At 37.4% G+C, this 24965-nt stretch overlaps 1 protein-coding gene and 1 pseudogene across 4 annotated transcripts in view; both read right to left on the bottom strand.

Annotated features, from left to right (window-relative positions):
• UVRAG (UV radiation resistance associated) overlaps positions 1-24965 on the bottom strand; it is a 315157-nt gene that overhangs the window by 91757 nt on the left and 198435 nt on the right. The gene's annotated exons all lie outside the window — the stretch shown is intronic.
• On the bottom strand, positions 21051-22537 carry LOC309807959 (tomoregulin-1-like; annotated as a pseudogene). The gene has a single exon. The product of its transcript is annotated as a tomoregulin-1-like (transcript).

A 24965-nucleotide genomic window follows, 5' to 3' on the forward strand; every position in this document is an offset into this window, starting at 1 on the left:
GGGGGGAATCAAACACTGGATGGCCCATTGGACTCGATGAGGTATAATATCTCATCCGTCTCCAAGATTCTGTAATTCTGAATATGCCAAAATAAATATATTGAATATAACTTCATATTTCCTTCAGGAACCAAGAAAATATTTCAAGAGTATAATGCCAAAGGGTCACGATGATAGGCATCAGCTAAGGCTGCAAAGTAGACCTACTGAAGTGCTAGCAAATGAAATGTGAGAAAAAGAGATTCATATGTATGGTCTGAAAGTAGCAAGTGTTTTACAATTAAATTTATATATATATAAATATTGTATATAATACATATTCAAATTACTTCACATGTGTGTCTGTATATATGAAGGATATGCCACAATCAATTTGGAATAAAACTGTAAAAGAAATTTATTTTGACCCTTTCTTATTTTCAAAAGATACAATTATTATAAGCCCTTCCCTCTCCTCCCCAAACCAGACATTTTTTAAAAGGACTCCAAATTGGTTAGTTTCTTGCCTTCACCTTCGGAGCCCCACATCCACGTCTGGTTCTTTGATGGCTCAGCTGGGGGTGAGGCTATGGCTATAGTTAAGTCAAACTTTTTATGATGCAAATTAAGATCACTTCTGCTCACTGTGCTTGTAGACCACGTGACAACACATCCTCAATATGTTCTGAGGCCATGAGTGTACTTCAAACTCAACGTACTTTCTCCTGTCTAGATTAGTCTTCTCCCACAACTTTTATCAGTTACTTAGGCTTAGAGTGGCATTCAATTTTTACCTTTTTTTGCATTTTATATATGCAGTGATTCACCAGGTCGACAAGCCATTTTTCCTGTGAAACATTCTCATCTCTCCATTCCCATCGCCACTCTAGAAAGTTCTTTGGTGTTGTATGGACTGTACGATGTTTAGCAGCATTCCTGTCCTCTACTCACTAGAAGGTAGTATCATTATTTTCCTTCTTAAGTAAGACTTTTTATCATGTCACTTAGCAGCCCTGCTTCCTAACCAGTTATTGTTTTAAATTTCAACTTCTCTGCCTAGCTTTCAAGGCCTTAGTGATCTGAACTGTCAGAGTTATCTGCAACCTTATTCTGTTCAAGTGGTTTTCTCATAGTCTCATGAACACACCAAGCTCATTTCTCTCTGCCTTTGCACACTCCCTGAAAATGCCCATGTCTCTCTTTCCTTCCACCTGGCAGAGTAAAAGAGACTACTATGTTTTACTTTGTCATGACTAAAAAAAGAAAAACTCACATTTTTCTGCTGAGCTGTATAATAACACTAAAGCTTTATCTATAATTCATTCCAAGTTGATGAGGATGCAGTAAAACTGTAAGGCAGGCCAGAGGCACACAAGAGAAGAAACGGCTGGAGCAGAGTGAGGGAAAAGGAAGAGGAGATAAAGTCAGCAAGGTAATGGGTCCAGATCACGCAAGGCCTAGTAGGTCAGAGTAAGGACTTTGGTTTTTACTCTGAACGAGAGGAGAAGCTCTGGAGGGTTCTGAAAAGATGAGAGACACAGGTGCTTTGGCTTCTCTGAGAGAACAAACTGCAGGGGAGGAAGAAAGGAAACATGGAGAGGCTACTGCAAAGACCCAGCCAAGAAAAGAGTGTGGTATAAACCAGGATGGTAGCTGTGAAGGTGGTGAGGAGTAACTGAATTCTCGTATTCTGAAGATAGAGCCAAATGATGTGTTGAAAGATCTTATGTGAGGTGTGAGAAGCAGCGGAGTCAAGGATAACTTCAGAGTTTTGGGCCTGAGCAACTGATAAAATGAGGCTGTCATCTTAATCTGATAAAAGTACAGGCGACATTAAAATAGACAGCTAGTGGGTGGGGTGAGGAACAGAGTATGAGTGCTCAGTGGAGAGGTCAGCAGGGACCAGACTGCACAGGGTCCTGTAAACCACAAGACATCTAGACTATATCCTTAAGGACAACTGGAGGATAACTAGAGATTTCTTAAGCACGAGAGTGACAGAATTGGGGTTTATATTTCTTAAAGACCACTCTGGCCACAGTACAGTAAATAAAGAGGAACAAGACCTGGTTAGGAGGCTGTTGCAATGGTTCAGACCAGAATGGTGATGCTTTTGATTAGGGTTCCAGTAGTGGAGAGGAACATATGTGAACAGATTTGAGCTGTGATTTGTAGGTAGAGTGCAAGACTCTGTGATAGACAGTTGTGACGGTGGTGAAGACAGAGGGGTCAAAGATGACCCTTTGGTTTCCTGATTGAGTAACTAGGTAGATGGTGGTGCCTATGAACTGAGATAGGGAATGCTGAGGAGGAGCAGGTGTATATACTTTACATGTATATAATATAGATAATATATTTTACATAAAATATCCTTATACATAAAGTTAAGAGAAATTTGGGGTAAAAATATCAAGAATTACAAAACCTTAAAGGGAAACTGAAACCCAGGTGTGAATGAGGTGGCCTAAAAAAATCATGAAGAAGAGGGTTGTTTCAGAGCCTTAAGAATATCAACAAGAGATGGGGAAATGAAAAGGGGCCTGAGAAGGACTGCTCAGAAAGATTTGAGGAAAACCAAGTGTCTCACCAGAAAAGCACAGAGAAAGTGTTAATTTAAGAAGGAAGATATCATCAGTAGTCAAATGCTGCTGACAGTTCAAGCAACGAAGACATGAAGACATGTCTATTGGATGTAATTACATGAATTCATTGGTAGGTAGCTTTGGTAATATGGTAAACACAAGTTTAAATGAAGCAGTGGGAGATGAAGGAAGACTGGTGTGAGTTCAGGAGTGACGAGGTGAGGAAAGGGAGATGATGTGAAGTTTGCCACAATGAAAAGAGAGCTCGGTAACATGGTGAAGCATAGTGGGATGCCCTGAGAAGGTGAGAGGGAACAGGGTCTCCATGCTACAGGTGGTGAGAGCACAGGAGAAGGATTTGCCTTGGATGGCAGGTGGGCCAAGTCTCCAATTATAACAGGAAGGATGAAAGAAACTGATCACTATGGACACAGTTTATTCACTCAACAATTCTTCACTGAACTCACACTGTGTGCCAGGTATGGTGCTAGGTGGTGGGGATACAAGGGTGAGCAAACACAGACAATGGAGCTTAAAGTCCAGTGGAGCACACAGACATTGCTCACATAATCGCACCAACAAATACATAATTTATAAATTAAGTACTCTGAAGGAAAGAAACACTATTCCAGAAAAGAGGTGGACAAAAAGACTGAGAGAGTCAGGGAAGACTTCTGAGAGAAAGTGACATTTTAGCTGAGACCTCAAAGATGAGTAGGGGGCTTCCCTGGTGGTGCAGTGGTTGAGAGACCGCCTGCCGATGCAGGGGATACGGGTTCGTGCCCCGGTCCGGGAAGATCCCACATGCCGCGGAGCGGCTGGGCCCGTGAGCCATGGCCTCTGAGCCTGCGCATCTGGAGCCTGTGCTCCGCAACGGGAGAGGCCACAACAGTGAGAGGCCTGCGTACCGCAAAAAAGAAAAAAGAAAATGAAAAAAAAAAAAAAGATGAGTAGGGGACTTCCCTGGTGGTCCAGTGGTTAAGACTACGTGCTCCCAATGCAGGGGGCCCGGGTTCGATCCCTGGTTGGGGAACTAGATCCCGCGTGCCGCAACTAAAAGAGCCCACATGCCGCAATTAAGACCCAGTGCGGACAAATAAATAAATAAATAAATATTAAAAAAAAAAAAAAAAGATGAGTAGGAGCTAAGGGAAGGAATGTTCCAACTAAAGGAAGCAGTGTATGTAAAGAACCACTGCAGGGGTAAGCATGCTGCTTCATGGAATTAAAAGGACAGTATAGTTGGTCTGAGGGGAGTTCTGGTGAGACAGGAAGCTAAAGCTGGATAGGAAGGTAGACTATGCAGGGCCCTCTAGACCATGTCAGACCATAGTCTGATTTTTTTTCCTAATAGAAATACGAAACCACGGAAGGACTTTAAACAAAGGTGTAACTTGCTTAGATTTTCATTTGATACATTCCTTCTTTAATTAACCCTTCCTCCTTGAACTTTCCTGACAATGACCGATATGCATTTTGGAAAAAAAATATGCTGATTGCTGTGGAGAATGGTTTAGAGAAGGTGAGACCAGCGTGTTGCAGTAATCTAGGTGAGAGATCGATCACGGCTGCTTAGACTAACGTGGAGATATCAGAAATGGAAAAAAGGAGACTAATTTGGAAGACTTTTAGGAGATAAATCATAAAGATTTGGTTATGGTTTGGAAGTGAAGGGTGATGGATAGAGAGGGATCATGAAGAACTCAATGTTTTGTTTTGCCCAGATGAATGAAAGTTTGATCAAATGGTAGAACAACTTCAATAAAGAAATGTAATAGAACTGCTGAGCACTACTGAGAGCCCAGAAATGGTAATTAATCAAGAGTTTATAAATGATACTATTGCATGACTCTACACATCTGCTTGGGTGCAGCAGGTACAGAGAAAATGGACAACAGGGCTGTAAGAATGACAAAAAGTCAAGGGGGGCGGGGGCAAGACAAAGGTGTGACTAAAATAATGGGCCATATAATCTAAACTAGATAAAAAAGCCAGGTCTGAAGGTCACCAAGAAGAACAATGAACAAGAGGCTAACACACAAGCTGAAGGAGCTGAGGTAGTCATCAGAGAGCAGGATGCTTGAATCAGATTCTGGATGTGGACTGAAAGAAATGATGATGTGATTCAGAGAGTAACCAGGGGAGTAGATAAAAATTATGGGATGCAAGAGATCACTGGTGCCAAAAGATCAAGAAAATGAAAGGCTAGGGTGTTGAATGAATCATCCACTTGTGTGTTAGTGTCACCCATAACAGCAAGATTTTGAATAGAAAGACTGTTTCTCTTTCCTATGTCACCTGTTTCTTGTTTCTCTGTTGCCAAAACACATGATGAGTAATGGGGTTATAACTGAGAGACTGAAAGAGCGGTAAAGTTGAAGAGCATATGTCTCAAAGGAATAGGTTTTCTTATGTTTGCTTTGCCGACAGGGTAAAGAGGTAAGAATCTAGAAAAACCAACGAGAGGAAGAAAACCCCAATCTCATCTCCTGAATCTGAATACTTACTAGCACATAAGAGAATTAATAGCTACTAAATGGGTGCTCGTGGGGTCCTCAGGGAAAATGCAAGTTCAGTTAGGGCAAGAGGTAGGCTGAACTCCCTGAGAAGAGCCTGAAGATACAGGAGAATTTGCTGATTATACAGATGCACTTTCAGAGGAAGCAGCTGGAGGACTAGAGGGCTGGGTCAGGGTCGACAAAGAAGAGGGCATTTTGAAGATGATGGAGATGATTACAAAAGGTTTTGATGTGTTTTGATGGAAGGTTGAGGTATTCCCATCTGGTAGCTTCTATTTTCTCTATAAAGTCAGAAATGGGATGATTTATCAAGAAGGAAAGGGACAACTGGGGATGGGGAAAAAAGAGAGAAGGTTTAAGACCATCATGTGGAAGGAGAATCAGATATCTAGGATGTATTAGTCCAACTGAAATAGATGACTTGAATTTACAGTGCTCCAATCTTTCCAACAGTTTGATTTTTTTCCCAAAGGTAAGTGGGTTAGAGGTAAGGATGATGGGATAAGAATATTTAGGAATATTGAAAAGAGAGAAACTACAAGCATGAAGCCACTAGGGTAATGACAGTGGCCTAGCCAGGGCAGGAAGATGGGGGCAGTCTATAAAGAGGTGCATAAATCTGCAGAGACTTTTAAAATGATAATAAAATGGGTTAAAAACAACGAATCTAATGCCTAATGCCAGTGATAAAATAATCCTCCCAGAAAAACAATCTTTTGTTGGTCTAAGTTCTAAACAATTGCTGCAGTGACTGTTTGATTTCTATATGTATGCAATCTTCAAATCAGGATGTTTTCATTATGCATATGCTAATAAATATTATATCAACATGGAAGTTAATTCAAAGAACTCCCAGCTGTACAGTCAGCCCAACGAAGTGGACTAAACTACACACTTCCAATTTGATTAAATTTCAATTGGTTTGGAATCTTCGAAGCTTCCTTTGGACACAGTTTGTGTCCCCAGACTGTCTGGTGTAACATATTCCCACATATTCCCGTGTTTTAACAGTAGGTTCAAAATAAACAATGATAGCAATGTGCAATTTTTCTTAGTTCCGAGTCATTTTTTTTTCCTGGTGTAGTTTTAGATAAGGTTATTCAGATACAAAAATATTTACAATCAGCCTTGAACAAGGTACAGTAAAATACAAATGTTTAAAATTGCTCCCTGAAGATGGGCACACAGAAACTGTTCAAAAGAAAAAGTATATATATGTATATATTTTTCAATAAAAGAAAATTTTCTGCTTTTCTTTTTTGGTTATTATCATCTGTTTCATGTGATGATTATTACTGAAAATAATTTTATCATATAGAGAAAGAGGTGTTGAAAATGATCTACTCCAAGTGTCAAAACACTAGGTACATGCTACTGAGAAGTGGTTTTGAATTGACATTACCTTCTCTAGACCCAGAGACATGGGAGGTAGAAGAAACAGTCTCCTCTTCAGAAGGCTTCAGGGTAAATGATACTTTCAGAAGAGAGCCAGAGATTTTACTTACGTCTAGCAGTTGTATACTACACATATATAGTAAAGAGGTTGAAGACTTGTATATATTATAGTCACTGAAGAGGGGTTTCAGAAAACACAGAGGAAAGCTCTAGGAGGGAAGTGAGGAGAGAGAGATAATAGATCAAAGGAGAAGCAGCAAACAAAAGATAACAATGTTGAAATAATTCATGGGCAGAGGGTGACAAAAGTCCTTATAAAAGAATAAGAAGAGTGATCTTCCACTCTCCTCCTTTGGAGAAGGAAGAGAGAGAGAATGTGTAATAGGAAATCATATATACCAATGAAAAAAAGATATTAAATTTGATATAACAGGTAATAAGATGCCATCACAAGTTTTTAAAGGAGAAATTATGTAATGAAAAGATTTACATCAGATTATTCTCTTTGCCAATATTAAATATAGTTCTTTAGACAGAGCTGTACTAAAAAGAGAAGGGAATTTCAGGGAAATCGAATTCCAAATAATTGTAGTAAGAAGGTTAAAACAATCCCCATTTTTTAAAAACTTTGTAAGTTGCAGGGTTGTGAAAATTGTTAAAGAATTCAGAATCAATTTCCTTGTAGAAACCTTCCAGTTTTTCCACACCCTTTTAGTAACTGTTGAAAAATATTCTACAGGCAAATTTCAGTGAACAGAGCAAAATTAAAGGATAGAAAGCATGTCTATTTTAATAGTCATTTTTATAAAATAAAAATTCTGCCAAGTAAATCAAAATCACATTCCACAACATTAACAGCCATCCTGCATTTGTCCAGGTTTAACAGCACCTGTTTCCCACAAAAATCTGTAAAGTTTTTTTTTTTAAACTACAATTAAGCGTGCAAGGTGCATAAACCTACATACTTGGTAATGCCAAAAGATGTTTCCATCTGGAATATGAATTTGGAAGAAAAACTGCTCACCATTTTAAATTTCTACTTCACAATGTGTGCACATAATATAGATTTACTTAAATATATCAGTGCGACTAAGGGTACATGCTCTGTAAGCCACTTTGGTGCTCAAACCTTTACATCAAAGTTATTTATTTAATTATAATACCTATTTCTGGGGGGAGAAGAAAAGAAAAGTAGAAGGGGGATTTAGGTGTAAGAAGTTAAGCTTTGAAGTCAGAAAGGCACAGACTCAGGCCCCCAGATTTGTTACTTACTTGTAGTGTGAAATGGGGCATACTACTCTGAACCTGTTTTCAAATCTCTAAAATGGGTTTAATAACACCAATCTTCCAGGACTGCTTGTGAGAATTAAACTAAACACAAAAAAAGCAAAGACCCAGCACAGTTACCAGGATACAGTAGGCATTCAATTATCATTATTACTATGCGTCACCTCCCCAGTACCTATCTGTAAGTGCCACAAGAGAAGATACTATGTTATTAATAGGAGGCAAGGAACTCCAGCACCAGAGTAAAAGAGCCAGTGAGCACTGCCAAAATAACAACAGGGATGATGATGCTGCATTTTATTTACTGAATATCTATTATGCATTAGGTATTGCACTTAGCATACATTATCAATACAATACAAGCACTTGACCTATTATAGGCACTGTTATGGAGGTGCCCAAGGTCACACGGTTTTTTCTAACACTCAACTACAACCACAGACCTTACCCCACTCGACCTCACCCCTGCCCCAGTTGGGATTAGCTATTCGTCTCTCATAGAACCCTGTACACTCACCAACACAGGACCTTTGACACTACTGTAATTGCTTGTCTATGCCTCTGTATCTTCCACAAGAATGGAAACTGTTATTAATACTGTATCCTAGTTCCTCGAGCACAACGTCTGGAACATTTTTACCGGTTTAATGGAGGGAGGAGTAAATGTAGGGATGAAGTGGTAGAGCTAGAATTCCAACTGGTGCCTTTTGACTCCTCATCTTAAACTAATTCTACACCATGGACCCAAGCCCCACCCCCGCCCAGTAATAATCCCATTTTGTAAATTTGTATTATTTTGTAAATTTCACTTAGTCAAGATTTCTATAAAAAATTTGTGGGATTTCTTCAACTCACAAATGAGATGTTCATGAACCAAATTATTACCAAATTCACCACTGATTTCATAAGCTGGTACCTTGAAAACAACCAAATCTAGCTTTTATGTGGCAACCTTTTGGTAAAGTAAGTCAAAAAGGCAGCGAATGTTGACACCAATAACTATAGATCTTATTAAAGTCCAAAATGCAACTCCTAAAATCCTAGTAACAATATTACATACATTTATTATTTTGGAGACTTACATAAAGCAAAGCAGACAAAAAGCTTGGAAATAAATCCACACATTTTTGAAATATCTGCTTAATTTCACTAAATTGATTTTTCAATAACTGTGTGCATAAATCTGTTAACTACCTAAGTTTAAAGGTTAATTCAAGATCATCTATTGGAAAGCCTAAAAACTTCTACCTGCTTTCTAGATGTCAAAGCTCAAAACTGCATACATAAGTTAGCTAAAGTCAGTGTTCTAGAATGAATAGGCTGTCTACAAATTCCATATATTCAGAATATATTTGAGAAAGATGTATTTCAATTATGGAATTGCAAAACGAATTACCTCAACTCATAATTTTACCCAATTTCAGCACACAAAAAGACAATTTAAAGGCCCTTAAAGTCATTCTGTTTAAGTATGGATTTCACAGGAGGAGGAAACTTGAAGAATCACTGATCTGGGAGCAACCAATGCTAACGCCTAGGTTGTCATAAACAATCTGCTTTAATTATCAACAAGTTTTTCCCATTTCTGACCAGTCATTTGGAGCTGACCTTTGACAAGTACTTACAAGTCATTGAAACCTCATTTTATTTTATAGCCTCATATTTGTTACTGGGCTAATCTTTACCTGTTCTACATCACACAACAGCTTACATATTTGAATGGCCCAGCAGTAAATTTCCATGGTCCCGCTGGGTCAGTCAGATGTTAGCTGTTAAGTAAAGCTAAAAGGATCTATGCTTCATAAATTTCCTTCAGGGTCCACATTTGCTCTTACAGGCTAGGCTTTCAAGCCCAAACATCTTTATAGCTATGTGCAGTGATTTATTAACTCCTCCTTGTTTTTATCCAAAAAGATCAATCACATATGTATCAATAAGCTGGTGTGCTGGTGACTGCTTTTTATTGTACATATAACCACCTGCCTTTAATACAAACTTGAGTCTAAAGCTTTTGTAAGCTCTTGCGGGATTTTAACAACCTTCACCTGTTTCTAATTTGGTACAAAACATATGGTTTAGCTCTGCTATTTTGTTCTAAGCCAGCCTTTCCTCTTATGGACACAACAATATAAAAGAAAACAAATCCAGAGCACAAAAACCTAAATTTGGAGGATGTTACACACACACACACACTTGGCCCATTACTTCTGAATAGCAGTTTTGACATATAACAGGAATAAATTATTATTATTATTATTTAGTTTCCTTTAAAAATTTTTATTTATTTATTTATTTTAACATATTTATTGGAATATAATTGCTTTACATTGTTGTGTTAGTTTCTGCTTTATAACAAAGTGAATCAGCTATACGTATACATATATCCCTATATCCCCTCCCTCTTGCGTCTCCCTCCCTCCCACCCTCCCTATCCCACCCCTCTAGGTGGTCACAAAGCACTGAGTTGATCTCCCTGTGCTATGCAGCTGCTTCCCACTAGCTATCTATTTTACATTTGGTAGTGTATATAAACTCAAAATGGATTAAAGACCTAAATGTAAATTATTTTATAGTTATGAAATTATTACATTCCTTTGCAAACAATTAGATGTGTCCTACATTACTCTTGAGGTTTCTAAGAATTATGTTCAAACTGTGAAAATGGCTGTTTAACCTTAGGACCTCAAAAAAGGTAACAGCCATATCTAGTTGCCTCTGAGGTTACGGAAGAGAGTTCCTATCTTTACATTCAGGAATCTTCATTTGGTCAGGTGAAACAAAGGTTTTCTTTTCTCTTTCCTTATCCCTCTCTAAATTAGACCAAACGTTTAAGAAGAGGCAGGGTGCCGGCAGAGAGAGAACCACCACCTAACACAGCATGGTAAAGTCAATACTAAAATTAAGAGTGTCTGGGTGATAGGGCAGGGAGGAGTAAATCCTAAGGAAAAAGTGACTAACAGAAATGTCTAGGAAAGGCAGAGAAGTCAACATAGCCTCCCACGGCTCTCCCAGACTCTTCTACACATAGTTACTTTTGCAGTCATGGTGGGACCTGACAACACTGGCCACAGCTGGCATTTAATCTCCCATTCAAATTCCTCTCATCCTTTGAGTCCCAATGCAAATACTCAATCCACTGAAGCCTCCCCACCAAGTCCCAGATCAGAATGGATGGTGCTTTAATATTCATCAGTATTTATCCTCCATTTGGAAGCAGGTAATCACATTACGGATTTGCTTTAAGATCATATATTTACATATCTCTCTCATACAATAATCTACATAACAGGCACTGAATAAATGTTTGTTGAATTGTATTAAATTGGTTTACAAATAAAAAGGTTTTGTATAAATAAAACATACTTAAAAATTAATGTTTATTTATCAAAAGAATATATGTACATGGTTTAAAAAGTCAAATTGCTCTACAAACTTGATGGTAAAAATATTAGCTTATATGTTTCTTAGGTAATGCCTTACCTCTCCCTCAACTCCTAAACCCCTGAGCCAACAATTCTCAATGCTTTAAGCTGCTTTTTAAAGTATTTACCCTACATATACATAATTAATATTCTATATTCCTGTTTCTTGATTCTCTGGTCTTAAAAACAACCTACTGGAAAAGATGAGGATTTCTCTCTCTTACACATTGCTTCCCCATCTCTTTCCAAAACAACCACACTTCTTCCTCCCATTCTCTCAACAAGGTCAATGCCACATTTTGGGGGAATTCCCTGGCAGTCCAGTGTTTAGAACTCAGCGCTTTCAGTGCCGGGGGCCGGGTTCAACCCCTAGTCAGGGAACTAAGATCCCACAAGGTGCGCATGGCCAAAAATAAACAAACAAACAAAAACACATTCTTTGGTGAAATCAATGTGCAATGTTACAGTATTATAACTACATAATTATTATTTTGAGTAGAGCCATATAATGAATGATATTTATATTTTCTTTCTTTTCAACTTGGTTCTTCCTGGAGTTAATTACCATCTAATTTCTTCATTTGTTAAACTTATTGATGTACCTCTAACTAATTCATTCTCTGACTCCCTGAAAGCAATGAAAATTCCCTCAAAATATAATTAAATACATCAGATAATCTTTCACTCTTTTCTTGTCCTCCTGCTCTCTAGGCCAGTTGAAGAGTTGACCTTCTACAATTTCCCTTCACCATCATCCTGAGATCCCTCTGCTTCTCTGCTGTGCTGGATCCCTTCTTTTCCTTGAATCATGTTTTACTTTTACTTGGTTTATTCCCCTGTATTAATAGAGCACATCTTCCAAGAGTTTCCTAGGAAAGGTGCATAGGGAGATTTTTTTTTAGGACCTCCATGTCTGAAAAGACTTTTCTACCATGTATTTGACTGATAGTTTGACAGATATAGGCACACCTGGTTTTTACTGTGCTTCACTATATTGTGCTTCGCAGATACTGCATTTTTTACAAATGGAAGGTTGTGGCAATCCTGCATCGAGTAAGTCTATCAGCGCCACTTTTTCCAACAGCATTTGCTCACTTCACCCCTCTGTGCCACATTTTGGTAATTTTTACAATATTTCAAACTTTTTCACTATTATCATATTCGTTATGGTGATCTGTGATCAGTGACGTTTGCTGTTACTATTGCAAAAAGATTACGACTGGCTGAAGGCTCAGATGATGGTTAGCATTTTTTAGCAGTATTTTTTCATTAAGGTCTGTACAGTTTTTTAGACAATGTTATTGCACACCACAGACTACAATATAGTGTAAACATAACTTTTATAGCACTAGGAACCCAAAAAATTCGTGTGATTTGCTTTATTGTGGTGGTCTAGAATCAAGCCCACAGCATTGCCCAGGGATGCCATATATAAGCCAAGCTTATAGAAATAATTTTCCCACGGTATTCTGAGGGCACTGTTCCATCACTTTCTACCTTTCAGTGTTGCCTTTGAGCAGTCAGATATCATGATTCCCATTCCATTGTATTTTTCCCCCTCTGCAAGGCTTTAGAATCTTCACTTTACCTCTAGCATTTCGAAATATCACAGTGCTTGGCACTCACTGGGCTCCCACAATCTGAAATCAAGTCCTTCATATTATTAGAATTTTTCTTATGCTATTTCTTGAATAATTTCCTACCCTCTTGTTTCCTCTTCCTTTTCTGTACTCACCATTAAATGAATGTTGGATTATCAGATATTTGAAGAATGGCTCTGATTTCTTATCTTTGCTCTCATATTTTGAATCTCTGCCTTTTGTATTTTTTTTGTATTTTTTCTTTTTTTGAGCTTTCCTTAACTTCACATTCCAACTCTGTCCTGTTTTTTTTTATTCCATCATTTTACTTTCTGAAGCTTTGTTTGCTTGTCTTTTAATGAACGCTTATTTTCATACCATCTTGTTTTTGTTCTTAGATGTAGTACTTTCCCTTGTCTCATAGAGCATATTAATTACCATCTAATTCACTCTTCCTTTGTCCTCCTGCTCTCTAGGCCAGTTGAAGAGTTGACCTTCTACAATTTCCCTTCACCATCATCCTGAGATCCCTCTGCTTCTCTGCTGTGCTGGATCCCTTCTTTTCCTTGAATCATGTTTTACTTTTACTTGGTTTATTCCCCTGTATTAATAGAGCACATCTATTAATAGTGCATATTAATAGTCTTTAAATTTTGCTTTTTATAAAAACTCAACTTTATTTATTGAGGTATAATTGACATATAACATTATATTAGTTCAGCTGTACAACATTAGATATTTATGTTTTTACTTTTTGTTGACCCCTATTCTTTCTTCCCTTCACATTTCTTTTTTGATTATTTATTTTGGCTTCTGTATCTCGTGTGAGAGCTCTCCCCAAATATCTGATGATCCTTGGCTGACCATTCATTCATTCATTTATTTAGTTTTTGACTGTGTTGGGTCTTCATTGCTGCACGCAGGCTTTCTCTAGTTGTGGTGAGCAGGGGCTGCTCTTCGTTGCGGTGCGTGGGCTTCTCATTGCGGTGGCTTCTCTTGTTGCAGAGCATGGGCTCTAGGTGCGTGGGCTTCAGTAGTTGTGGCATGCGGGCTCAGTAGTTGTGGCACATGGGCTTAGTTACTCCGTGGCATGTGGGATCTTGCCGGACCAGGGAATGAACCCGCGTCCCCTGCATTGGCAGGCAGATTGTTAACCACTGCGCCACCAGGGAAGTCCCTGACCATTCATTTTTAAAAGTGAGGCACTAAAACAGTGATTGATGGGACTTCCCTGGTGGCGCAGTGGTTAACAATCTGCCTGCCAATGCAGGGGACGCGGATTCAAGCCCTGGTCTGGGAAGATCCCACATGCCACGGAGCAACTAAGCCCGTGTGCCACAACTACTGAGCCCCTGCTCTAGAGCCTGCAAGCCACAACTACTGAGCCCACGTGCCTAGAGCCTGTGCTCCACAACAAAGAGAAGCCACCGGAATGAGAAGCCCGCACACCGCAACAAAGAGTAGCCCCCGCTCGCCACAACTAGAGAAAGCCCGTGCACAGTAACGAAGACCCAACACAGCCAATAAATAAATAAATTTATATATATATAAAAAGATGCTCTTTACAAATAAAAAACACAGTGATTTCAAATATAAGCCACAAATTGAATGGTACAGTAGCTTACACAGAGAGTGAAAGGCAAGTATATATTAAATGAATACAAAGAAATTGGTTCTTGATTCATTTGCTGAGAAATATTTCCCAGTTGCCCCTCAACTGACAATGATCATTCCCATGTCTTTGTTCACGATGTATATCTAACTTAAGTGGCACTCTTCTATTTTTAAATTTTTAAATTGGAGAATAATGAGCAAATAACTATATACCCATGACCCAAACTTAATTGATTTTTTTGCATTTTTTAAGTTAAAATAAATAAAACGCTTACAGATAAAGTGAGCCTCCTCTGTTCCCCATCCCTACTACCAACAGTTAGGATGCTTTCAACCTCAATTAACAGAAAACCCAAATCAACTGATTTAAGTAATAAGACTGGAGACAGATTAGTTCCAGGATTGGCTAACTCAGGAACTTGATGACTTTATCCAGAACCCAGTTTTTCCCATCCTTCTACTCTGCCACTATATATGTATTACTAGCAGCCCAGTCATATCTGTCTTAGTACATAAAACCATTCCCAGAAATACCCCCAGAGAACTGGCTATAACTGTGACACAAGTTTATGCACAAACCAAGCACTGGTAATGGAACGGACTTACTATGATTGGTAAAAAGCCAGTTGTAATTTACTGCTGGGGGCTGAGCCCCACCTTCCACATAGCAAATGAAGAGAAAGAATAATTAACAAAATGGAGCTCTGCTGCTAAGTAGGAAGCCAAGAATGGCTGTGGGTAGACAAGCAACTACATCTGCCATGGCCCCTCCCACAAGCTACTATCTTTATAAATTTGGTGAACATCTGTATATATCACTTTTTATACTTTTAAAATACAGATGTTTAAATGAACAATGATAGATCATGTATATCATTCTGCAACTCACTTTTCCCCTCAGTACTGTTTTTTAAGAGGTATTTTTGCTGATATAAATATGTAATGCATTTCTTTGAACTCCTAATTAGTACTCTATCTTATGGATATTCAGACTTTACTTCTCTACTTCCTTACTGACGAAGATTTAGGCTGTTTCTATTTTTTTTTCTAATTTTTGCCCTCCTTTGAGCAACTTTTTCTAGTATGAATACAGTTTCTAAGTATGTCCCCATTTTACTGGATTCCTCCAGAATGTTGCTGATGCTAACCCTAGGGAACAATGTGTAGCTTTGGAAGTAAATTTGACCTGTCTGTGACTCAGGTTACAAATCAATACAAGGGGAATAATAACAGCATTAATCTCATACTGCTATTGTGACTATATAATTTTCAATAGTACCTGAAACATAGTAAGAGCAACTATAATTTTCTGAGTGATTACTTTTGTTGTTATTAATCTTTATATTCCTAGAATAAAGTACAGAGCCTACTCATATCTGTCGTGGGTTTTTACTGTGTGCACTTGGCTAAATAAGAACTATTTCCCAGAATACCAGCACCTGTGTGGATCCAGGCTAGAGCTGAACAAAAACTGGCATGAGATTTGGAGAACAGAAGTGAAGCAGCAGCCATGAAGCTCTGAAGTGAATGGTGGTTAGACCCAGTAAGAGACAGACATAGGCTGCCTGCAGATTCCATCTGGTCTTGGTGCTCCTGTTCTGCATCTAGCTCTTGTTCCCAACTGCTGGTGCTGCTGACAAATAGTGACTCCAGGCCCACTAACAGATGCAGTGGTAACAGTCCTCCATAGATGTTTCCCCACCTGCTCTCCTTTGGGGTTCCACTCGGCAGCTGGTTAGATCTTGCTTCCCACCTCCTGGCCTGAGCTGTCCAACCTGCACCAAGCTTCTGAAGGGCCGGTTAGTGACTTTCTCTGATCCTCCAACTCCCCCTTTTGGATTCTTCTCCAGCTTCTCCCACAGTTTTGTAATATCTTATGCTTATAATAAATCCCTTATACCATAAGACTCATAGTGATTCTGCTTTCCTGACTGAAATCTGACTGATGGAATTAATATCCTTTCATAATTCTTTGAGCTGTTTCTTTTAACTACTGAACCAAAAGCTTTTTATATTGTCTGGATTCCATCCTTCTTTCTTTCCTTCCTTTCTCCCTCTTTCCTCCTTCCTTTCTTTCTTTTGCTATTTACATGCTAAAGTTTTCACTCACTAACTTATAAAAGGAAATTTTTGTTTTAAATTGAATCTTGACAGGAAGAAGAGATTCTCCCATGATTTTCTGGACAAAAAACCAAAGTCTCCAAAAAGTATTTGGGTATCCTATTTATTTTTTAGCCAAACTAATTTCTGATATACTTTCATAAAAATCAGAGTAGCAGAAGGCCTAGTTAAACCAGGTACATATATGTGTACATTCGTTTATTCAGATATTTTATGTCCTTCATTATCATTTTTATAATGTTATATATTTTTCATTGATAAAGGTCTTTCACATTTTTATTAAATATATTACGAGGTACTGATATTGTGCTCACTCTCTATTTGGTTATTACTGGTATACAGAATTTACTTAATTTTCATGTTGATCTTATATCCCACAAATGTGCTAGTTTTCTAATTCTAATAGTTTGCAGATTCCCTCACAGCTTCTACATAACATTCATATCTGCAAAAGACAATTTTGTCCCTTTACTTAAAATATTTATACTTCATCTCTTTTCTCCATTTAATTATATAGACCAGGACCTCAAGCATAACGTTTTTAAATATTTAATTGTATAATAACTGGCATCCTTATCTGCTCTCTTACTTTAATGGAAATAGTTTCACTATTTAGCCTAATGGTTGTTAATAGGATTGATAACTATTCTTTAGCATTTTAAGGAAATTCCCTATTTTTTCTAGTTTTCAAATAGTTTCTATAACAACGACTAGTACTCTTTACAATCATTTGAGGCTTTACCATGTGCCATATATATTTTACATATACTGGCTCATTGAATCCACCCAAACACCTAATGAGGTGGGTACTATTATTATCTCCATTTTACAGACAATAAAGTAAAGCGTTGGGAGATCAAGTAATTTGTCCAAGGTCACATGATATAACTGTTTTCTAGTATTATTTTTAAAAAATACAAAACATTTCTCAGATTAAAACAACATATACATCTTAAAAGTTCTCATTACAAGGAAAAAATTTGTAACTTTGTATGGTGATGGATGGCAGCTAGCCTTATTGTCGTCATCAGCTCTCAGCATATACAAATATTGAATCATTATATTGTATACCTGAAACTAATATAATGTTATATGTCCATCACACCTCAATTTTTTTAAAAAGCCACTCATTTATTAGCTCATATTTTTTTGTAGGTCAGAAGTCCAGGCACAGCAGAGTTGGTTGGGTTCTCTGCCCAACATCTAACAAGCATGAAATCAAGACAATACCATACACAGTAAGTAAGAGTTTAGATTCAAACTCATGCCACCTGGTTCTACAGTTTATGCTCCTAATCAAAACCTATTATTGTCTTTCTAAATAAGTGTTGAATTTTATTGAATGCTTTTTCTGCACTTAGTAAAAAAACAACCACATGATATTTCTGTTTATCTGTTAATGAGTGAATTATGTGGAAGACTTTTTAGTGTTGAGCCACTGACTCTTCTCAACTGCTAGATTCAGCTTGCACACATTTTAATTTATATTTTTGTATTTATGTCCATAAATCAGTTTGTCTACCAAGTCTGTTTTTCATATTGTCCTGATCAGGTTGTTTATTAAATGCCTTCAAGGCAAAAGCTTGCTCACCTTATCTCTCTAGGTTCTTGCCATCACTCAGTTTTTGACCTAAGTATTCTTTATTTTATTGTTAACTAATAGATACATTTAAGATTCTTTTTTTGGGCTTCCCTGGTGGCACAGTGGTTGAGAATCTGCCTGCAATGCAGGGGACACAGGTTCGAGCCCTGGTCTGGGAAGATCCCACATGCCGTGGAGCAACTAGGCCCATGAGCCACAACTACTGAGCCTGTGCATCTAGAGCTTGTGCTCCGCAACAAGATGAGGCCGTGACAGTGAGAGGCCCGCGCACCGTGATGAAGAGTGGCCCCCGCTCACCGCAACTAGAGAGAGCCCTCGTACAGAAACAAAGCCCCAACACAGCCAAAAATAAATAGAAATAAATAAATAAATAGATAAATTTTTTTAAAAAAGCATTAAGAGAATGATGATCAGAAAAAAAAAAAAAAGATTCTTTTTTTTAATCCTACATTTTCAGTGTTGGTCCAGACATCTATTCTATCATGCTCTGGAAACAGATCTTATTCAGTTTTCCCATTTCTTTTTAAATCAATTTTGTTCTATTTTATATACTTTTTGCTAAAAAATTCCATTCTACCTAAAAGTTGTTCACAGTATGTTATGATTTTTCAGTCTCTGTTGTATCTATGTGTCTCCTTTTTTGTTGTCATAATTTCCTCTCTGTATTTTTTTACTCAGCCACTTTTAAATAATACTTTTTCATTGCCATTCCCTCTAATCTCTATTCCTAGAATATTCCTATTAGATACATGTTGACACCTCTTAATTAACCTCTGTGTCCTATAACTTCTGTCTCATATATCTCTTTATCTCTCTGGGCTGCATTCTGGGTGACATTTTTCATTTCTATTTACTATTCACAAATTCTCTGCTTAAGTGTGTTTAGTCTACTATTTATGAGGGTCTTTTTAAAAAATACATTTTTCTATGTCTTTTGAGTCACAACTACCTATTTCTTTTTATTTTTTATTTTTAATTTATTTGGCTGCACCTGGTCTTAGCTGCAGCACACGGGATCTTCATTGCATGGCAGGTGGGATCTTTTTAATTGCGGCATGCAGGACCTTTAGTTGCGGCATGTGGGATCTAGTTCCCTGGCCAGGGATCGAACCCGTGGCCCCTGCATTGGGAACATGGAGTCTCAGCCACTGGACCACCAGGGAAGTCCCAACAACTACCTATTTCTGTTTCATAAAATCTCATTCTTTTTTTATGGATGCTATTTCCTCCTTTGAGAATTCTGAAATTCTTAAAAGTCTTTTTTTATATTATTATTTCTATTTCCTTATATGTGTATTCTCCTATTTTTTGGCCTTTCTTCATATGTTCATGGATTTCCCCTTTGGGTTTCCTACCCCCAGGACGTTTCATAAAAGATTAAAGTAGAAAAGAGTCAACTGAAAGAGCTATAAACAATTTAACCCTCAGTAGTGTATGACTCCTAGATGAAGAGAGTGTATACTCAAATTGAGTTTTAGTGTCTTCCAGGAGTTCAAGTGTTTGAAACACAATAGAGAAAAGAGGAATATTTTACTCAAAAGACATCTGGTGAACATAATGATTATCTGAGTTCTAGGAATCGATCTTTTTCTAATATTATCTGATGTTGCTCTGTGTATACACGTGTACATTCAGGCACACCCATGTGTGAAACTCATGACAATGAATCATTTCTAATTTAGTATTTGTAACCTTTTATTTCATTGGCTAGTTTTGAGTGTGAAAACACTGCTTATTGTTCCTCTGAATTAGTCCTGTCAAACAATTAGGTCCTGATGTCAGCAAATTTTTGCACGGAGTGAGGACTGGGTCATTTAAGCATAATTACATTATTTTCACTGGAAAAGCCAAAAAAACTGAAATAGATATTCTGAACTAATAACTTTTAAGTTGGTCCTAAAACTTTATCTAAAAAGTACTTTCTAGTCAATAATCGGGCCTTTACTCTTAGTGACAAAATGACTGTTGAGACTAGTCCCAAACCACCCATCAACCAGCCATATCATTCTCTGCTCAAAATCAGATTGTCTTTCTTGCTCTCCCAGGGGTATGTCTGATGAATCTTGCAATGTGTTCATAAGACAACGTAAAGAAAGGAGTGTTACTGAATAAAAGGCACAAAACAAGGTATTTTTATTATCTCTCAAATTACATAATAAGCTGAGATAATATGCTCACTTTCTTAGTCTGTATCTGCTCTATAAAAACATCTAGCCGTTACAGAATTGATTTTAAACTAATCATTTATTTTAAAAAGGAAAAAAGATGGTTTTAACTGTTTTTTTAAATGATAGAGTAGGCTTTATTCAAATCTGTTTGTTAAACAGACTATTTTCACAACATCTAAATCTACTTTTCAGTGATCCGTTCCATCATTGCTACCATATACTTTTAAAAATTCAGAATTATTTTTTCAAAGAGAGAAATGATCAAATTCCAGTTCATACATCTTATAAATATTTTACATCTAACACACACAGCTTTACAGGTCATGCAACAGGTAGTGTCTAAAAAATCAGTTAATAAATCTCAAGAACACTGAAATGGCTAAACACAGTGTCTTCTAGATTTTTTTCATAAGAAAAGTAATCTGTACACATCTTTACCTTCAGTTCAAGCTTGGTCATTTGCTGTGGTCATTGTGGAAGAAGTGGGTATGACTTTATAACCACTTGGAAGTGGTCCATCTTTGCAAAACTATTACATTCCATGGGTAAAGAACAAGTCTTAGAATTACCATGTAGTACAAATCTGTGAAATCAATTTCTGTATTTTAACACAAAGACTACTGAACCGTCCAAACCTGTTGCAGCTGAATATTCTGCATACGAGACAACAGTGCTACACTACACATGTCCAACAAGACGGCCCCTGAAACAAACATTTCCATTCTTTACAAAAAGACTCAATAAATGTACGTCACAGCATCAGTATGCAGGTAAAAGTCATCAGTGTAAACCATCCTGGAAATACGTATCTGAAGTAAAATGGCCTAGGGTTTGCTGCTGTCGTCCTCTATTGTGTTTAGGGCATTTTCTTGTTATGCACGTGACAACTGCTACTAGAATGGCAATCTGTACGGCTCCAATAACTGCTGCAGTAAGAACACGAGTGAGCTTTCGCCTACTTGGCACTACATAGAGAATACTGAAGTCTGTCTTTTCACAGTGCTGTCCAGTGTAACCAGATTCACATCTACAAGAAGCCTGAGTAGAATGAATGAATTCACATTTTCCATGGATACAGTAACTACGGAGGTTTTCAGGGCAAAGCATGTGGTTTCCAATATAAACATCTTCCCTTTGATCACTAGCATCTTTCACATCTGGTTGATATTGTAGTCCATCATTTTTCTTTCCCAACAAACTAGTGTCATCTGTGTCTGTGCAATGACCAAGATGCCTTATATCAATTTGTTCTTGTTTTATATAAGATGCTTCTCAAACAAAACAGGGATTGTTATAGGAACTCCCATCAGAAGCAGACACAGGATTAAAACTGTATCCACTGCAATCTATATTACATACACCCCCAACATTCTCTGCATCTTCATCACACTCAGCTTTATATTTGCAAGGTCCACACTTGGAGTGTTTTCTGTGAACACCTCTCCCTGCCCCTTCCTCTTCTCTCTCTCCAGATCCAGGGCCATTATCAGAGTAGCATGGTCCCCTTGGTACTACTATTATCTCTTCCTGGTGCTTACAAGCAGCCCTTCTGAGAAAGCATTCATTTTGGTATGTGTCCCCATTTGATCCACAGATGGGAATATAATTTGTATGGCACATATACATAACTTCTGAGAATTTTGTGCCTTTTTGGTTTTCTGGCTGTGTTGAGTCTTCGTTGCTGCGCTCGGGCTTTCTCTAGTTGCAGTGAGCGGGAGCTGCTCTTCATTGTGGTGTGTGGGCTTCTCATTGCAGTGGCTTCTCTTTTTGCGGAGCATGGGCTCTAGGTACATGGGCTCAGTAGGTGTGGCTCTCGCAGGCTCTAGAGCGCAGGCTCAGTAGTTGTGGTGCATGGGCTTAGTTGCTCACGGCATATGGGATCTTCCGGGACCAGGGATCGAACCCGTGTCCCCTGCATTGGCAGGTGGATTCTTAACCACTGCGCCACTATGGAAGTCCCTGCCATTTTTTTTTGAATTTTATTTAATTTTTTTATACAACAGCTTCTTATTAGTTATCTATTTAATACATATTAGTATGCCGTTTTTTTGAATTTTATTTTATTTTTTTATACAACAGCTTCTTATTAGTTATCTATTTAATACATATTACTGTATATATGTCAATCCCAATCTCCCAATTCATCCCATCAGCCCCCCCATTACTATAATCCAAAGACCTAGAAAAATGTCTCTCAGGCAGTACATAATTACTGAACATTTGATGAATGAATGAATAGGTGAGCAGGTTCATTTATGTGTTTATAATTCTGATACTATGAACCCTGACTTTGAATTAGCATTTAATAATAAAAATACTACAAAATTGAGTTAAGTGTCTATTCCAAATTGCATGCTAAAAAGACAGGTAGGTTCCCCCCCAAATGATACAAAATGAGAAAGGAAACTTCTTTCAATTAAGTGTGACCAACCTGTATCTTCTTAGAACAGAATACTGCTTATCATTTCCCCTAGAAATCTCTGAAGGAAAATAACATGCTATTTATTTACCAAATTCTTTTCAACCACCTCAGGAATCTCCCATTTATTTATTTATGCAGAGACCACAAATAATATAGAAGCCAGAAAATAATAAAAGAAAGTCTTGTATCTCCCATACAGAACACTATTTAGCAAATTCAATATTAGGAGGTAACTTCTAAAAAGTTTTTCCTCTAGTAACTAATTTTTTAAAGTCAGAAATGACAAAATTATGCTACTGCACACTCAAAAATAAATATTCCTTCTATGGAATATTTTACAACAGAAGTTGACTCAATAAATTCATTCGTCATCTACACATTTTAAAAAGGTTTAGTATAGCTGTCAATCAAACTCCAAGAGACTTGCCATTTCTCATTAACTTTCCAACTGTATATTTATACAAACTAAATAATAAAATGCTCCAGTTGCTTACTGGTGTGTTTAATTAACTTACAGCAGTAAATTTCTATAACTAACTACCGTTAACACTTCTAGTATTTCATCACTAGACTCTCCACATCATGAACCTGGGAGTCATCATTTATATTAATGGGAGTTACTAACAAGCAGGATGGGAAGAACTAATTCTTTTGTAAGTCTTTAAAAAAGGTTTCCAATAATATAAATGAGTAGCACTCAAAATTCTTGGCATTATTATCATCAATATTTCCTCAAAAGTAAATATGGAGAACCACTATTATAAATCTAAAATTAATCAAAAAGCAAGAACTGGTATATGAAAATTATATGAATTATGAGAAAAAGTAACCACCTGCATCAACCCTGTATGAAAAGGAGATGCTGTATACACAGAAACATGTATTCTAGCCTTAAAGGAAGTAGCTTTAAGAAAAAAAAGCGGGGGGGCTTCCCTGGTGACGCAGTGATTAAGAATCTGCCTGCCAATGCAAGGGACACGGGTTTGAGCCCTGGCCCAGGAAGATCCCACATGCCGTGGAGCAACTAAGCCCATGCACCACAACTACTGAGGCTGAGCTCCAGAGCCCGCAAGCCACAACTACTGAGCCCACGTGCCACAACTAATGAAGCCTGCACGCCTAGAGCCCGTGCTCCAAAACAAGAGAAGCCACAATAAGAAGCCTGCTCATCGCAACAAAGAGCAGCCCCCGCTCACTGCAACTAGAGAAAGCCCACGCACAGCAACGAGGATCCAACACAGCCATAAATAAATGAATGAATAAATTTATAAAAAAAGAAAATTATGTTTCACTGTAATGGAGACCCTGAAAGGAATAGTACAAAAGGATAGAGTCACTTTAAAAAAAAGTAAATACTAGCTATATAATTGTGAATAATTCCAATACAGAATAATAGAGGTAGCCAAGAGATAATTTAATTATCTACATAATATAGACACAATAAATATTCATAGATAGCATATATGTAAAAGCTACTCAAAAGCCTAATATATAACCAGGAGTGAGGCTGTTAGGTTGAGGAAGGTTTGTGCAGATTTAACTGTATTTTCAAATTGCCCTCTGAAACAAACTAATTGAAACTCTCACAAAGGATAAGAGTTCCCTTTCATCTATATGCTCACCAAATTAGGTACTAAACAGACATTCGATTTTTGGCCAGGTTGATGGATGTAAAATGGTATCTCTTGTGGTGTTAATTTGCATTTTCCTGATTACTAGTGAGACTAGTAAAATACTAGTGAGTATTTTTTCCTTATGTTATTAGACATTTAGGGTTTGTTCTTCTGTAACAGCTTCCTTATACACTATGTCCATATTTCTATTGGGCTGATTGCTCCTTTTCTTATTAATATATAAAGGGTTTTTTTCCCACATATTCTGGACTGACTCTTGGCTGATCTATGTGATACAAATCTCTTCTCCTAATATGTGGCTTACCTTTTCATTTTGTTTTTGTTTTCTTTTGTTATTAGCAAGTTTTAAAAAATGAAATCAAAGTTATGGATCATTTCTCATATTATGGTCTGTATGTTTCTGTGATTTATTTAAGAGATCCTTTCTGAATTAGAAGCCATGGACTTCTCAAATTTCTCATTTCTACTTATTATTATCACTCCATATACAAATATTTACTGACTGACTATTATATGCAATGGTAATTTTACATAAATTCCCTCTTTTACTCTTCACATTTCTCTAAAGCCAGTGCACGGAGACTAGTGAGGCGAAATAAACTGGTTCAAGATGTGCTTGATACTGAAGTTCTTTCAGAA

Source organism: Mesoplodon mirus (assembly GCF_964341445.2).
Source record: "Mesoplodon mirus genome assembly, chromosome: 7".
Classification (NCBI taxonomy): domain Eukaryota; kingdom Metazoa; phylum Chordata; class Mammalia; order Artiodactyla; family Ziphiidae; genus Mesoplodon; species Mesoplodon mirus.